Below are 16,756 nucleotides of genomic sequence, written 5' to 3'. Positions count from 1 at the left end.
TCAGTTAGTTAATCCTTGCATGCATGTAACTGCTCCACTTCAGATAACTGGATATTCTCTCATAAATAACTCATGCATGTTAGTTCAGAGAAAGACCCAGTTGAGATCAGAAGAGGGACAATGTACTATCAGCTGGATGAATAATTTTCTTATAAAGGAAAATCATCCAAGCAGAAGGATTAAGGTTCCTTTAGGATTGTGCAGTTTTATAGGGTGTGAGATCAGTGTTACACTTGGTAACAAGAGGATCACCCAGGAAAAACTGCGCAAAGAAATAGGAGGCTTGAAGGGCAAAGGAGAAGGCTTAGGAAAAGTCTTGATTGCCTGTGAGCATCCATGAGGATTGCATTGAGAGTTGACTAGCTGTGATAGCTAAGGCTTTGTGTAATCCTGACGTATATCCACCTTCATCTGTGAGGGTTGTACTGAGAGCTGGCTAGCTGTGTGAGAGCTAAGCCTTTGTATAAATCCTATGTATGATAATACAGAGTTGGGGTTTTAGGCTGAGGCTTTCCCCGAGTTATATCTTCTCTGTTATGTCTGATTGATTGCTTCTTATCAGTTATACGTGTTCATGCTTGATGTTTCTCATGTTCAATTAAGCTTCCGCTAAGTTTATGGTAGATGGAGATATAGTATTATGCTTTAGTACATTGCATATATCAGTTGGATTTGCGGGTGAAGTTTCTACATGATATCAGTGAGCTAGCTGATTTGTAGAGAAAATTCTATACTTCAAAGTTGTTGTTGGAAATAATACTGAGAGGGGGGGGGAGGGGGGGAATCAGTATTAGCGAGTCAATAATTTTTTGTTTCCATAATCAGATTCATATACGTTACTTTAGTTAATGGAACTCGCGTGCATACGCAATTGTGTTTAAAGCAACTAGCGTATATTCTGCAAACATATTATTCAGTTAATCATCATATGTTGATCTTTAATCAGTGCATCAGAACCATATAAACAGTAACCAGGTGTAGTAAAAATAGAACAGACAATCACACACAAGAACACAAGATATAAAGTGGAAACCCAATGTGGGTGAAAATCACCTGCTGCAATCGTCTCTATCTTCTTTTAAATTAGAAACTTCTTTTTACAATTTTGTATTGGTGCAGGCTTATACCAGTACGCAGGCTTCTACCTGTAGAAGGCTACAACCTTCTCTCATTCTCCAGCTTCTCCTGGAAGGGAGCTACAACCCCCCTAGCTCTTGTACTAGCTGATATGTTTACTAGTACGTAGGCGCCGACCTATAGAAGGCTACGACCTTCTCTTTTCTTCCAGGGACCACATTTCATAAATTTTTAGACTAGATCCATAAATAACTTCATTCAAACATCAAATATATCTACATCAACCAATCTCCTTTGCACCAACCTCAACTGAATCAATCAATCACTTTTCAGAATGCTATAACCAGAACACAGTAATCATAATACAGTAGCCAGAACCTAGAACTCTGCGTATACGTTTTTTTTATATGCAGAACTAGCGTGTATACGCGCCTTTGCTAAAGTGAACTTCAATCCTTAAGATCTTGACCCATCAATAGATATTATCCTTCATTAAGCGCTAAGGTTCATCCTTGATTCAGATCAACTATGCACCATAACCCAATAACCTATATTCTCGATCTTGGTCTTCATCAGATATTCAATGCTTGAGTACCTTTGCCTAATGATCTTCTCCTCCTTTTATAGTCTTAGGCCTTACTCAATACCATGGACCAAAACTACTTAGAACCAATACCTTGGACCAAATACCTGGGGTCAACAGTTCGGACAAGATACCTTGGACCAATACCATGGATCACAATACCAAGGACCAAATACCATAGACCAAAACTAAGTTTTCCAACATGTACGCGCCTTTCCTTCTGTTGAAGTGCGTGTGTAGGTTGTACGCGTCTTTTGGTCTGCGAACCCATGTGTACATGTGGCTTGATCAACGGGGAACCTGCGTATGCTTCTCTTTCTCCATTTTTTGAGTCTGAACTGTGATCTGTCATCTAAGTGAGTTGCCATCAACGACAACACCTGTGTCATAGTGCCATAATGGCAACAATCTCCCCCTTTGGACTTGATGGCAACCCCAAGTCACTCTCCCCCTTTGTCATCAAGGGCAAAGGGTTATGCTCCCCCTGAGTATATGCAAAATTCTCTAATATGCTGAAGTGTGTTGATTGAGCTCCATGCTCCCCCTGAATAGAAGCAAAGTCTGCAAAAAGATGTTCTAGAAGAAGAACATGACTCTACACATATGGCATAAATGACCTTCCTATCACCAAGGACTCATACATACATCCATCTCCCAACCAAGTGGGGATATACCAATTGTTTATACAAGTTAAAACAAGAACATTACATCATCCATCCCATGCATGGTGGGGAAACAAAATAGGTCGTTTCATGACCTTGACATTAAAAGATATACATGACATAGAGACTAAATATCTGAAACAAGACCATGATAGTCATCCACAACTATCATCAACAACATCTGTCAATCACCGTCCAGAACAACAATCATGTTCTCTCCCTGAACTTGTTCCACCTGAATCAAAAGCAACTGTGAATTTGTACCAAGATCTTCTAAAATAATGCCAACAATGCATTATTAGAAGTATATGCTCCCCCTGAACCTGTGCCAGATGACCACTGTCAGACCCATATCAGACTCCTTTCATCCTGAGTCTGGCCCACTGCTTTTTTTCAAACCAACATATACGCGACTGTATCCACAGAAACCGGCGTATGTACGCGAGTATGCTTCATCAAACTCGCGTATAACCAATTTTCTCTGAAACAACTAAGTTTTAACAACAGGATGATGCATCAACTACTCCCAGCTTCTGTCTAAGATATTCAAATGTCTCTCTGGGTAGTGGTCTGGTGAATATATCAGCAACCTGTTCTTTAGAGGGAACATATTCCAATTTTACCTTTTGTTTCAAGCACTTGTTCATGTAGAAAATGATATTTGATGGGTATGTGCTTGGTCTTGGAATGCATGACTGGATTCTTTGAAACACTAATGGCACTTGTATTATCACATAGAATGGAGATGGGTGGAGTACATGTGATCTGAATGTCTTGCAATGTTTGCATCATCCAAAGGAGTTGTGTGCAGTAAGATGCAGCAACCACATATTATGCTTCAGCTGTAGATAATGCAATTGAACTTTGTTTCTTGCTGAACCAAGACACTAATCTGGAACCCATATAGAATGCACCACCACTAGTGCTTTTTCTGTCATCCACGCTTCCTGCCTAATCTACATCTGTATATGCATGAAGTGTAAGATTTGTATCTTTAGGATACCATAAACCAAAATTCTGAGTTCCTTGAAGATATTTGAAAATCCTTTTGACTGCCTAAAGGTGTGAATCCTTTGGATTTGCTTGGAATCTTCTAACTATTCCCACTGCATGCATGATGTCTGGTTGGGTATTGGTTAGATAAATCAGACTGCCAATCATGGATCTGTAGGTTGGTTGATGTACCGCTACTGATTCATCATTTGAGCTAAGACTGCATCCTGTTACCATAGGGGTACATACTGGTTTAGAATCTTTCATGCCGTATTTTTTCAAGATCTGCTTGAGATACTTTGTTTGTGAAAAGAAAATACCATCTTTATTTTGTTGAACTTGTAGACCAAGAAAATATGTAAGCTCACCAAGCAGGGACATTTCAAATTCTCGCTGCATTACCAAAGCAAAATTCCGACTCATGGCTTCTTCATTGCTACCAAAAATGATATCATCAACATACACAACAAGTAATAGCAATTTATTATTGTCAATCTTTGTATATAGATTACTATCAGCTGATCCTTTTGAAAAACCTTCTTGATGGAGGTATCTGTCAAGACGATAATACCAGGCCCTTGGAGCTTATTTTAGACCATAGAGAGCTTTTCTGAGTCTGCATACAAGTTTTGCATCATTTCCAAGGATGAATCCGTCTGGTTGCTCAATATATACTTCTTCCTCTAAGTCTCCATTAATAAAGGTATATTTTACATCCATTTGGTATACTTTGAATTTCTGAAAACTAGAAAGAGCAAGAAACATTCTTATGGCTTCAAGTCTAGCAACAGGTGCAAAAGTTTCTTCAAAATCTATACCTTCTTGTTGAGCATACCCTTTACAAACAAGTCTGGAATTGTTTCTAATAAATTCTCCATTTTCATTCTGCTTGTTTTTGAATATCCATTTGGTTCCTATGGTATTCTTATCATGAGGTGTAGGAACTAATTCCCAAGTATTATTCTTTTCAATTTGCTCAAGTTCTTCATTCATGGCCTTGACCCAACATTCATCTTTTCATGCTTCATTTACATTTTGAGGTTCGATGGAGGAAAGCAATGCTAGATAGCTTGAAGCTTCTGTAATAGTTCTTCTTGTCTGCACACCTGCCTCTTTCTGTCCCAAAATTTGAGTCTCTGGATGATTTTTCTGAACATACCTAGATGGAGTCTTTTCTTCTACCATTATCTGTTCTTCTGGTGCTTCATTGGTTTCTTCTTCAGAATTAGTCTAATTTGATGTGGAAGGATAATCCTCATCTTCTCCATAATCTTCGGTTTTTACTTGCTTTGGATTTTTTCCTGCTTCATCAACCACAACATCAATACTTTCAATAATTTTCCCAAGTCTTTTATTATAACACTTATATCCTTTACTTCAGGAAGAGTAACCAAGGAGAATGCCTTCATCTACTCTGGGTTCAAACTTGCCAAGTTTTTCATCAGTCCTTTTGATGTAACATTTGCTTTCAAAAACTTTGAAATATTTTACAGTAGGAGTCTTACCATACCAAAGTTCATGTGGAGTTTGAGTGCTGTTTACCCGAACATTTGCTTTGTTGAAAATAGTGATGGCAGCAAATGTAGCTTCATCCTAGAAGGTTGCAAGAGTTCCAGATTCATCTAGCATGGCATGAGCCATTTGTTGAACAGTTGTGTTTATCCTTTCTACCACTCCATTTTGTTGAGGAGTCCTTGCGGTGGAGAATTCCCTTTTTATTCCATGTTCTTCACAAAAGTCGAAGAATTCATCCAACGTAAATTCCCCTCCTTGATCAGATCTGAGGCATTTGATTTTGCGATCTAATTTATTTTCAACCAAAGCTTTGAAGGCTTTGAACTTTTCAAATGCTTCATCTTTATGCTTTAGAAGTCCTATCCAACACATTCTAGAAAAATCATCAATGAACAATATAAAGTATTCTTCTCCATGAGGTGACTTTTTCCTTGATGGTCCACATAAATCAGTATGAACAAGTTCAAGAGGCTTACTAGCTGATCCTTCCTTTTTAGGGAAGTGCGCTTTGGTTTGCTTACCAAATTAACATGATTTGCATATTGTATTTTCTGGGATGTTGATATTAGGAAGATCACGAAAAACTTGGAATCTACGTGCTTTTCTTATTTGAGAGAAGCTTAGATGCCACAATCTTCTGTGCCATAGCCAATGTTCATCTTTTTTTCTTAGATAGCACAGTTTTTGTCCTCCCTTGAGTATGTATAAGTTGTTCGGAGTTCTTATACCTTTGATCACGGTTTCCCCTGTATCAAGCTCACGGACAACACATCCATTTGATCGAAATACCACTTCATTTCCTTGATCACACATTTGATTGACACTCAATAGGTTATGCTTTAGACCATCAACATACATAACATTCCCAGCTTTAACTTTTTCTTTTAAGAGAATAGAACCTTTACCTTTTATGACAACAGGAGTGTCATTTCCAAATGAGACCTTCTTTTCATTTTCTAAGGCATTATATGACTGAAGTTTTTCTTTATCATCTGTCATGTGTTTCGAGTATCCACTGTCGATGTACCACTGATTTTCTTGTCCTTTTGCATACAAGGCTATACCACATCTTTCTGTTTGTGGTTCTTTCTTTCTCCATATTTTGGAATTTAATGAAGTTTTCTCCTTCTGAGATGTTTTCTAAAATTTACTCCTGCATTTAGATTCTTCATGACCGAAGTTGTTGTAGATAGAGCATTCTATTTCATTTTGAAGAAGAGACAAGTTATTGTAGGCCTGTTTCATGATCCCCGTCACATTCCTTTGATTTCGTGCTTCTCTAGTCATGATGGTCTTATAAGAAACACATTGAGCATCTTTGTGTCCAAAGATATGACATGAAAAACATTGGCCATTGAAGAAGTTTCTGCGATTATTGAATCTACTAACATGGTGATTGTAGTTGCTATTCATTCTTGAAACAGGTTGAGTATGATTTACCTGAGGTTGGTTGTAGCTTTTGTTTATCCTTGAAGTAAATTGAGCTCGATTTACCTAGTGATATGCTTTATGCCTTTGCTGTCGATTGTCAAACTGTTCACTGCTCTTTGCTGCATCAAGATAGCTTTTAGTGGAGGTTGACTGCTTCTGTGCTTGGGATGCTTCTTCAGTTTATCCAAGAATTGTCTTTATCAGAGGAGAATGCTGTACTTTGATAATTTTAGTTAGGGTTTCTGATCCTTTAGCAAATCTAAGATTGAGTGCATTTGTTTTCTCAATATCCTTTGTTAGACCCACAATTTCACATTCTAGTTTTTCATTGTATTTTTCTCTTTCAACAAGTTGGAATGTTAGAGTATCTATAATCATATTCTTTTCTTCTAAACAAATTTTGAGTTTAGAGATTTCTTCATAAAGGTCATCTTCATCTAAAGCATCCAAGAAATCATCATCTTCAAAAGCCATTAGAAGTCTATAGTCATTACTATTTTCATCTTCATCACTAATTGATAAACCATCACTATCTTCATGCGTATAGTAGCTCTTCTTACATACACTTTGTTTTCTATTCCATTTTGCTGATTCCTTACCTTTATCAAGCTTATCTTTATGAGGACATTTGGCAGCATAATGACCAACTCTTCCACAAGAAAAACATTTGAAAGGTAGTTTACCTCTGAATCTTTCGCAACCCCGTTGAAGGTTCTTGACAAAGTTTGCTTCTTCCTCTCCTTCTGAAACATGTCTTGATTCATTGAGTTCTTCTCTTCATGAAGCTTTGAATGCGAATTCTCTCATATCTGATGGACCTCGTTTTCTCATTTCGAAAGTAGTTAAGATTCCATGCAGCTGTGTCATAGAGATAGTCTGAAGATCCTGCTTTTCTTCTATGGCAGATACTTTTGATTCTAGACAAGGATCTTAAAACCTTTTCAACTAAAGTAACTTCTTTTATCTTTTCACCCAAGTTCTTCATGCAATTAACAATCTCATCTATACGTAAGAAGTAACTGGTTATACTTTCATCATTGTGCATTTTGAGAGTTTAATATTGAATTCTGAGAGTTTGCAGTTTTGCACGTTTTACTTTCTTGTCTCCTTCATAACTTAGAACGATCTTGTCCCATATTTCTTTGGCGGTTTTGAGCTGCATAACTTTGACAAATTCTGATTGTGACAGACTCCCCAATAATGTATTGGCAGCCTTGGCATTGGTTTCATATTGCTTTTTACCTGCTATATATGTAGGAATTTCCAATGGAAATGTATATCCTCCTTCCATGATTTCTCAGACATCTGTTCCAAGAGATTGAAGATAGGCTGTGGTTCTTACCTTCCAATAGACGTAGTTGCTCCCATCAAATATTGGTGGTCTAATGGATCCCTCTCTTTTGTAGTTACTCATGATGATAGATCTTCCTTCAAGCAATCAAGATTCTTCTGAAGGACCTACTCTGATACCAATTGTTAGAAATAATACTGATAAGGGTGGATGAATCAGTATTAGCAAGTCAATAATTTTTCATTTCCATAATCAGATTCATATACGCTACTTTAGTTAATGGAACTCGCGTGCATACGCAACTGTGTTTAAAGCAACTAGCGTATATCCTGCAAACTTATTATTCAGTTAATTCATCATATGTTGATCTTTAATCAGTGCATCAGAACCATATAAATAGTAACCAGGTGCAGTAAAAACAGAACAGACAATCACACACAAGAACACAAGATATAAGGTGGAAACCTAATGTGGGTGAAAACCACTTGCTGCAATTGTCTCTATCTTCTTTTAAATTAGAAACTTATTTTTACAATTTTGTATTGGTGCAGGCTTATACTAGTACGCAAGCTTCTACTTGCAGAAGGCTACAACCTTCTCTCATTCTCCAGCTTCGAAGGGAGATACAACCCCCCTAGCTCTTGTACTAGCTGATATGTTTACTAGTACGTAAGTGCCGACCTACAGAAGGCTATGACCTTCTCTTTTCTTCCAGGGACCACATTTCATAAATTTTCACACTGGATCCATAAATAACTTCATTCAAACATCAAATATATCTACATCAACCATTCTCCTTTGCACCAACCTCAACCGAATCAATAAATCACTTTTCAGAATGTTGTAACCAGAACACAGTAACCAGAATACAATAGCCAGAACCCAGAACTCTGTGTATATGCTATTTTGATATGTAGAAACAATGTGTATACACACCTTTGCTAAAGTGAACTTCAAGCCTTGAGATCTTGACCCATGAATAGATATTATCCGTCATCAAGCGCTAAGGTTCATCCTTGATTCAGATCCAGCTATGCAACATAACCCAATAACCTGTATTCTCGATCTTGCTCTTCATCAGATATTCAATGCTTAAGTACCTTTGCCTAATGATCTTCTCCTCCTTTTATAGTCTTAAGCCTTACTCAATACCATGGACCAAAAATACTTAGAACCAATATCTTGGACCAAATACCTGGGGTCAACACTTCGGACAAGATACCTTGGACCAATACCATGGATCACAATACCATGGATAAAAACTAGGTTTTCCAACATGTATGTGCCTTTCCTTCCGTGAGAGTGTGTGTGTACGTTGTACGCGTCTTTTGGTCTGTGAACTAGCGTGTACACGCGGTTTGATCAATGGGGAACTTGCGTATGCCTCCCTTTCTCCATTTTGTGAGTCTGAATTGTGATCTGTCATCTGAGTGAGTTGCCATCAAGGACAACACCCGTGTCATAGTGCCATAATGCTAACAGTTGTTGCGCAGCTAAAACTGGAAGGAAAGATTTCAAATCTTTTTTTTCTTGAGGGTCTCTATGATCTAAGAGTGGGTATAATGTACCTTATAGGATGCATAGATGTTCGAGCTCCATGGAAAGTTCTGCATGAAGCAGGGGATCTACAGGATGGTTTTGATTGTCTAGTTGAAGTGAAAGTGGAATATCCACCTACAAATGGTAGGTGGTTCAGAAATCCAATCGTGAAGATTTCAGTGAAAAGCCAACAACCTGATGATGACCCACATTTTTTCAAGTAGATCAAGATCAAGACTCTTCCTATTCTATATTGGAGGTAGACTGAAGACAATATCTCTCGCAAAACTGTCGCAGGGGTGTTGAGTATATTGACAGCATCATTGATGATTGGGTGCATTCTTAGCCAATTATTGTACAGTCAACAAAATAGAAAAGACCCTCCATATATCTCTCTTGTCAAGCTGGGACTTCAAGCCATTGGATATAGTAGTCCTCTCATAACAAGTGCAGATGCGTTGTTTCAAAGTATGAAATTTGAACCCCGAGACAATTTTATTATCTATTCGGTTCAGAGCCGAGGGTTTGAAAAGATTGAGTTCATGGTTAAACTGCTTTTGTTGGTTGCATGTCTATTCACACATAGACTGTTCCAAAAGGTTTGGAAATCTCGTATTCGCTTGCTGACAAGGACTCCTCCAGAGCTAGGGAGAGTCCCAAGTGATAAACGAGTGCTTGCTATTTCCTTTGCTATACATGCTATGGGTTTTTTAATTGTGCTAATTGTTCATAATATGAAGACCAATAGCCACCCAATTCAGTCCTCAGCATATCTATATTCAGCACGCCATGCACACAACCAAGTTGATTGGGAGACTGAACTTCAAGAGTATGTGGGTCTGGTATAGGATTTCTTCTTGCTTCCTCAAATTGTGGGTAATACTCTTCGGCATTTTGAACGTAAACCACTTAGGAAACTTTATTACATTGGTACCACCCAATTCAGTCCTCAGCATATCTGTATTCAGCACGCCATGCACACAACCAAGTTGACTGGGAGACTGAACTTCAAGAGTATGTGGGTCTGGTACAGGGTTTCTTCCTGCTTCCTCAAATTGTGGGTAATACTCTTTGGCATTTTGAACGTAAACCACTTAGGAAACTTTATTACATTGGTATCACTGTTCTTCGACTCCATCCTCTCATCAATGATGACTTCAGACCTCTAGTTTTCAATCCTTAATTTGCAGATGGATTTGAATTTGCAAGTCCACTTTTCAAATCTTCTTTTGCAGATCTTAGCTCATATTTCTGTTCTAAATTTGGAGACATTTCTATTCCAGTGACTGCTGTGGTACTTGCAGTTATGATTTCATCCAGCAAAGATGGAATAAGCATGCACTAAGTGAGGCATTGCGATTAATATCAACTAAGATAACCGTCCCTGGATCAAGGATGTATGAGATGCTGCCATCAAAGACATCTTAAGATGAACTTGTTTCTGGGAGGACAGAGAGGACCCAAGTGCATTCTGAAGCCAAAGATGAGTGAGGAATATCACCTTATGTAAGGTTGTTTATAAATAAATGAACTTTAAATCCATAATGTAATAAAATATCATACATTATATATATAATCAGTTTATACAAATAATGAGAGACTCCAATCTTTTGGTAGACTAGGAAAATGGAAATTCCAGAGTGAAATCTTTACTTCTTGTTTCATTATTAAATATACAAGAGAGGTAAGAACCCAATTATTCTCTGTTTTTTCCCGTATGTATTCAGGGAACCTAACTGCAAAGTTGGCCAGCTATCAAAAGAAGCACTAAGGATATAGGAAAGTATGATATAAGTGTTTGTAGTAGATGAATATAATCATTGTATCCTATCTGTTGATGTATTTATGATAATGTTAATAGAACACGTATTTAGTAAACCAATGTTGTTTTTAGCCTTTTTCCTTTTATTAAGTTTTGTATGAAGGAGTATGAAGAAAATCTGACTATAAAGACTGATGAGATAAAAGGAAAAGGCAGTGCAACAGTTTCTGTATTTATGACATTCATTAATTGCTTGAGCCTGTTGGATATCACAATGCATATATATTTTTGGTATTATTTTGGAAATATATATATATATAAAATTTGACCAGGGAAGGAGCAGGACGAGTTCAGGGAATATCCCGTGGCCAGTGTTGTTCTAGCCCTTTTACATTTCTCTGTGATTTAAATCCAGTTTTGTATGAAGTGTGAAGAGACTTAAAGTCTGATAAACTAGTGAAACAATTTCTGTATTTCTGCTTAAACAACAACCATTCATTAATTTCTTGAGTGTGTTGGATATAGAAAATATATATATATATATATATATATATATATTTTGGAATGTATATATTTCACACCTTTGACTAGGAAAGAAGCGGGACGAGTTCAGAGAAACTTTATGTCCTTGCCTTCTCCTGAAGTTACGGGGCTTAGATAAAGCTCGTGGCCGTAGTCTATTTTTAGGTTTTTCGAGGATTTTCTAACAATTTTTTGAATTGTGAACTTTTCGCAATCTAAATCTTCCAAAAAAATATTTACTTAAATATCTAATTTGACAAAAATAAAAATCTCAAAAAATATAATAAATACACAACGCCGAGTTCACGCCCCAGTACTGTTTGGAAGCGTTTCTTGAAGGGCTCCTCAACTGTCAAGTCAGGATTCCGAAACTTTGCTACGAACGATGGGTGATAGATTTTGAAATGAATGGGATTAGGCACTACCATAGAGTGGGTGTCGTTTCCTACACTAAAAATCCATGTATCATAGACGACATTATCCATCATTAAGAAATAACGTATTTTGTAACCTGAAGATTGTATTTATGGTTATTTTAATTAAATGATATTAAAGGTTATATTAATATATTTGAGTTTGGAAAATTTAATTTTAAGTTTTTAGAAGGTGGTTAAATTTAATTGTTGAATTTAGGCTTTTGTGATTTATATCAAGTTTTTGAGACATGTTTTCGGTGATAATCATGTCAAATTTTATTTATCAATGCATTTTGAACCAACCAATATGGTTCATCGTTAAATTTAATTGTGTTAGAGTAATTAGTGAATGACTAGTTTTGTTAATGTGTAATTAGTTTTATATAATGGATTGATGTTGTGTTTCATTTTCCAAATGTTTTTTTATCTATTTTTTTTTTTTTACAATTATATTTATATGACAAAAATCTCAAAAGATTATGTCCAACATTAATTTTTTTAAGTGGAAAGGGTGTTTGGAAGCCCAAATATCATTCTAAATTTTTCAAACCTTTATATTTCAAGTGCTTTGGTAAAGATGTCTGCAATTTGCTCATTAGTGGAACATTGTCTTAAATGATTTGTCTTGGCCTCTATATAGTATCAAATCAGATAATACTTTGTTCTGATGTGTTTGGTTCAATCATGGAATCTGGGATTCTTGGTGAACTTGATCACATAATTATTGTCAACTAGAAGATGAGTAGAATGCACTTGTTACTGCTACAAATTTTCAAGTATTTTCTTGAGCCACACAGTCTCCTTTGTTGATTATGTAACTGCCACATCTTTTGTCTCTATCGCAGAATCTTTGTTCATTTACGTGACCTCCAAGTAACAGTGGTTAATCCAAGACTCATGAGATAACTTTAAGTCGACATTTCATTTTATTTGTGTCAAAGTTTAAAATAGAATATCCAACCAAACTGAAGTCATCTACCCTTGAATATTTGAGTCTAAAGTCTCAAGTAAGTACTTCACAACACTTTTTGCAGCAAATCAATTTTCTTCACAAGGGTTTTGCATAAATCTAGAAGGAATACCAACAATAAATGAAATATTTGGTCCTATAGTAGGGAAGGTAGACAAGACATCCCACAAGATGTTTATATTTGGTTGCATCCTCAAACTCACTCTATTCTTTTTATATGAGCTTCAAGTTGTATTCCATCAAAGTAGATAGAGGTAACCATATCAAACATGTTCAACAATTCCCCAATGTACTTCTTTTGGATGATGAAAATATGGTTTGGGTGTTTATTCAATTCAATGCCTAAGTAGTCGCGAAGGTGTCCCAAATCTGTCATCTCAAATCCCTTCTTCAATTGTTTCTTTATATATTCAATATAGTTTTCATTATTCTTTATTATCAATGGATCATCTACATATACCACAATATATGTACAACAAATTTTCCAATTTCTTGATAAATAATGTTGCATCATCAAGATGGAAGCGTTTCAAATTTAATTTCAAAAGATGCTCAATTAACTTTTATACCAAACAAGCAGTGCTTGTCTTAGGCCATATAAGGATTTGATGATTTTATATACTTTCTGTTATCTTCCCTTCACAATAAAACCTTTTGATTAAGGCATGAAGACATTCCCTTTCAAGTCTCCATTCAAGAAATCAATCTTCATATCCATTTGATGAAATTTCCATCCATTCTGAGATTGTAAGGCAATAGGGTCTAAATGGTGGCCCATTTTGTATTGGGGGCATAAGTCTCTTCATAATTAACACCTTATTTCTATGCAAATCCTTTTGTCATGATCCTTGCTTTGTCCTTATCAAGTGAGCCATATGGTTTGTACTTGTTCTTATATGCTCACTTGTAGACAATTGGGCTGGTTCAGAGAGAAGGGTCCACTGAATTCCATGTTCTATTCTAGATGAGAGCATCAGAATCCTTTTGCATTGCTACTTTCCATTCATCATGAGAAGTAGCTTCTTTAAAGAAAGTTGGTTTAAAGTGTTGGGAAAAATACTGAGAGGGGGTGTGGGCGGGGTAGTATTTTAAAATTAACTAAAATCTTTTATTTTCTTATCCATATTTATGTACCCGACTATAATGAAGTAAACCCGCGTATGTACGCGAATGTTATACAAACAACTACTGTATATTGAGTTAACTAACTTTTCAGTTAATTCATCATCTGTTTAACTTGAACCAATGTATCAGTACTTCATTAGGAATTAATTAAATAGTAACCATGTGTAGTAAAAACACAACAAACCATCAAACATAAGAATGAAATCAACACACATGAACACCATGATTTTTAGGTGGAAACCCAATGTGTGAAAAAACCATCGTTGTTGTCGTCTTTGTCTTCATTTTATTATAATGAAAAAATTCTTACAATCTTGTACTAGCGCAGTCGCATACCAGCATGCAGGCACCCACTTGTAGAAGGATACAACCTTCTCTCGTTCTCCAACACCTATTGGAAGGGAGCTCCAACCCCTTGATTGCATTTACTTGCACCCACCGGAAGGGAGCTCCAACGTCGTGATCTGATTTACCAGTTACCACTAGAAGGAAGCTTCGACTCTCTTACTGAAGGCTCCAACCCTCAGCACTTTCGTGGACCATGTTTCATAAATTTTCACATTGTATCCACCTGGTACAAAACATCACAAATTGTAGGCCAATTTTCATCAAATTTTCAGACTGGACCCATTACCATCATTTAAGTCCAATACCGAATATCAAAATTGAAGCTTGAACATTGCAACAAATCACTCAGTCATTGAACCAACTGAATCAACCAATCATTGAACCAACTGAGACCCAAATCAATCAACTTATTCTTAAACACTCAAAGAAATTAGATCACTGTAAATCAATTTACTAGAATACCAATCCACATACTGGTCATCACAGAAACTAGATTTTGACACTACAAACCCTGATCAACCATATATCAACATATATATGCTATTGTTCCTAAGCATATCCGTGTATATACACACTTTCCATGAAGAGTACATGCGTACATATCTTAATATACTAAAAACTAAATCTACATCTTTGTACCACTGAATCAATCACTCAATCACATTATGAAACCATCACATATTACTGAGCCAAATCCATAACCAGATGCTGAATTAATTCACTGAAATATTCATTGAATTTTAATGAACTAATGCAACCAGTCCAACTAGATCAAACTAAATCAGATCAGATCATAAACTTCAATGCACAACCACTTATCAATATACCAAGCCATACATTGTTACCAATCACTGAAACCAATTGTTGCTCCTACAAACCCTAATTAATAAAATGTCAGAATATATATGCTACTTTACTTTAGCAAACCTACGTGTATACGTGACTTCCTTTAAGCATACCCGCATACAGATCTTAAAACATTGAACCCTGAAACTGAACCACTGTCACTCTAAAATAAACTTTGAGTCACACACAAAACCATTGAATCATTCTAAAATAATCATAGAACCATCACTGATCTTCAATCACATACAACTAGTAGCATCATCACTCTTCAACATAGAAAACCTCAATCAATTCATCGTCAAACATCATTATTAAGACGAGATCGTCAAGACTTCTTTGATAGACAAGAAAAACACAACAAGACTGATTAGACTGATCAAACATCTTATTTAGAAAAACCCTAGCTTATATACGCGCTTTCCATAAAATAATTCTGCGTATGTACATGCCTTTCAAGAGGAATACCAGTGTACAGATCTATCTATACTACAGAATCAATACATGATTACCTATAATTAAACCTACATATGTATGCAACTTTCAGGTTATGAAGCCCGCATATAGATCTGCAACTATTGACTTATAGCTTCACTACACATCAAACCTTCAGAACAAACCCATCTCTCGACATACATAACAAAAAATTTGTCAGACATAAACATTACAGATCAAATCAATCCATTATCAATATTTTCATTTCAGATCTACTGGATCTGATCCATAATCAAATTACCAGATGCATACTTAGTTTTAGATCAAACTATTCATTAATAGCCCATTACATGCACACTTGCTTCAAATCTAACTATTCATGAAATATTCATTACTTGCACACACAAAGTACTTTAATCTTCATCTCCTTATATAGCTTAGCCCTTAGCCAATAACACAGGTCAAAACCATACTATTGTCGATGATATTCTTGGACAGTATCAAATATCCATTGTTGGACTCAATACCATAGGTCAAAACCATGGTAAAGACCCTTGGTATTTTGATCTGTTGGATAAAAAATATGCTCAAAAATGAAAGTTGTCAGAATGGCTCGAAAATGGAATGACTGCGTAGACCTCATCATCCTGAATCTGACACAACTCATTTCACAGAAACCGGATGTCGTATGCTCTCGGAAACGAGTTCTGATCAATTTCCCGAACATGCAAATTTTGGAAAAAGTTGTGCAGGCTGCCCAGTCAACAGTCCGTATAGCTGACTGGGCCTACTGAATGTGCAAGTTTGACTGGGCTTCAGGAGCCAATTACATCACGACACGTGGTAGGTTATTAGTGGCGCTGATTGGGTTGAATGTGATTTTTTAGTGGTGTGAAACGTGGACCCACTGGAGGCTGCCACGTTGCCCAACCAAAGGCTCCCACCTGGCACCTCGATGGCCACTAAAATTTTGGCAGGGAAAAAATTCACCTCCACCAGGTTTGAACATAGAACCTCTCTCCAAATAAACAACGCCATTATCGTTGTGCTATACGTGGGTCCTTGTTTAAAGGACCCACAAATATTGTATGTAAACTTTACATGGAAGAGGTATGGTAAAAGGCTCAAGGGCTAGCCCCAGCCCTAGTCACCATGCCCACTTGGACAAGGGGTGGGACCAGGGGCCAAAGCTTAACTTCGGCCCCCACAACTTTAAAACATTCCATGTGACCACAGAGTTGAGA

Source organism: Pinus tabuliformis, chromosome X (genome assembly GCF_031772625.1).
Source record: "Pinus tabuliformis cultivar Carrire ecotype Pingquan chromosome X, CPIR1, whole genome shotgun sequence".
NCBI classification, from domain to species: domain Eukaryota; kingdom Viridiplantae; phylum Streptophyta; class Pinopsida; order Pinales; family Pinaceae; genus Pinus; species Pinus tabuliformis.
This window is presented reverse-complemented; position numbering follows the sequence as displayed.